Here is a 1,946-nt window from a genome sequence, read left to right on the forward strand (position 1 = left end):
GTTTTTTTTTTTTTTTTGGTGTTTTTTTTTTTTTTTTTTTTTTTTTTTTTTTTTTTTTTTTTTTTTTTTTTTTTTTTTTTTTCGCGATGCAGGCTCCGCTCCACACCGATGGCTCCCACGAAAACACGTACACCGCCAACGGAAGGGCAAGGGAACAATACGCGCGGACACGGCTCCGGCCCCCTCCTCCCCCGGTCACCCTGGGGCGGTGGTCGGCGTGACCCCCAGCCAGGAGCCGGGAACCGGGGAGGGTGCAGGGTTGCCCGCGGCCCCCTCCCGGCCGGCGCCGTCCGCCGGGGAGGATCAAAGTCCGCGGAGCAGGGCGCGGCGGATGCTCCCACCGCGCAGCCCCAAGCGGGCACCCCCGAACAAGCACCCCAGGCGGGCACCCCCGGATACCTTGCGGCGGCGGGCGGGCGCCGTCATCTCCGCGCTTCTCGGCCCGAGAGGGACTCGAAAGTATGTAGGAGAAAAGTTTCCCCTCCCACATGGGGGGGAGGATGTCGGGGGAGAGAGGGCGGAAGATGGAGAGCAGCGCTGGGAAGATGTTTCTGGCCGGCGGTGCGCGCACCATCCGAGTCCCGGCGGTGCTGGTTAAAAATAAATTCCGCGGCGGGCGCGGTGGCGCGGGTCGGGCCGGATTCCTGCGCTCGGACGGCTAATATGGATGCGCATCAGGTCCTGGCGGCGGGGCGCTGCGGCGGCCGCGGCGGCTCGCGCTGGGAGCTGGTTGGCAGAGCCGGCAGCTCGGGAAGGGGAAAAGGAGCGGAGGAAGGGGAGGAGGAGGAGGAGGAGGGGGAGGAGGGGAGGAGGAGGAGGAGCGGCCCGGCGCGCTGCCCGAGGGGAGAGGGCTGCCCAGCTCATCCCCGGCCGGCCCCACCGCCCCGAGCGCACGTAGCGCGGCGTGGGTCGCTCGGGTCCTCGGCTCCGGGAAACGCCGAGTTTAAAAAGTACAACGCGCTCGGCACACTTCACCCTCCCCATCCCCAAAAGTTCTTTAAAAGGTCGCTCCCGCTCAGCCCTAGACATCTCGCTGCCACCCGAGTACCGGGCGCCGGAACCCCGGGCGCGTACTTACGGCCCGGCAGGGCTCTTGGCTCCCAGGCATGATGCAGTGGGGACCGGTGGGCTTCAGGGAGAGAAAGAGGAGAGATGCAAACTTGTTCCGGAAAAGGAATCAAAATGGCGTTTCTGGATGTGCAAAGTTCATCAACTCCGCAGTCACTTCCCCTCCTCCTCTTCTCCCACAGGGAGGGAGGTGGGCGAGGAGCTGGCGACCCCGGCGCCCCAGCCGTCGTCCCGGCCCCCGCCTCGGCCCCCCGCCCTGCTTCCTCGCCCGCACGCTCGGAGACTCGCTCTCCCCCTCTCACCCTGATAAGTAGACACATCACGTGTTGCTCCTGCGAGTCTCCTGGGGACGTGTTACTGAACGGCGGCGGCGGCGGCGGCTCGGGCTGGGGGGTGGGGGGGCCCGCGGTACCCGCGGGTCCCCACCGCCGCCCCCGCCCCGATTTTAGCGGGGCGACCGCAGTTTCCATCCCGGGATGGATGGAGGTGGAGTCCCCCACCCCACCCCCACTGCAGCCCCAGGTTTGCCCCACGCCCTCCGCAGGCGCCCGGGGCCAGGGGAGGGCCGGGCCGCCCCAGGGGAAGGGTCTCGGCCGCCGCAGCTGAGCGCGATCGCGATCAGCCCAGCGCTTGCCGGCCGGCCACCCTCTTGGACCACCGCGCCCCCTCCCCTTCAGCCCCTCATTGCGGGCAACTCCCCGCCCCCGGCTTTCCATCACTTCACTCCAGGGTTTGTTTCACTATTTTAACGGAGGAGACTGCGAGGCAGCGATGCCCGGGAGGCGCGAGAGAGGCGCCCCGGAGGCCGGGAGGGGGTGGCGTGGGGGTCGGGTTCCCTGGCCCGGCACCGCCCCGCTCGGTCTCGGAGGCAAACGGGA

General features: G+C 67.5%; 1 protein-coding gene across 5 annotated transcripts in view; it reads right to left on the bottom strand.

The window, feature by feature from the left end:
* RREB1 (ras responsive element binding protein 1) overlaps positions 1-1,465 on the bottom strand; it is a 126,096-nt gene extending 124,631 nt beyond the window's left edge. For 3 of the 5 annotated variants that reach the window (XM_034660365.1, XM_019795019.2, XM_011219492.3), the window contains exon 1: positions 1,079-1,356. The gene's annotated coding sequence lies outside the window, so the exon portion shown is untranslated. The other 2 variants (XM_034660364.1, XM_011219493.3) reach the window with 2 other exon arrangements.
* Positions 1,466-1,946: the final 481 nt, after the last annotated feature.

The sequence above is a fragment of the Ailuropoda melanoleuca genome, chromosome 5 (genome assembly GCF_002007445.2).
Source record: "Ailuropoda melanoleuca isolate Jingjing chromosome 5, ASM200744v2, whole genome shotgun sequence".
NCBI lineage: Eukaryota > Metazoa > Chordata > Mammalia > Carnivora > Ursidae > Ailuropoda > Ailuropoda melanoleuca.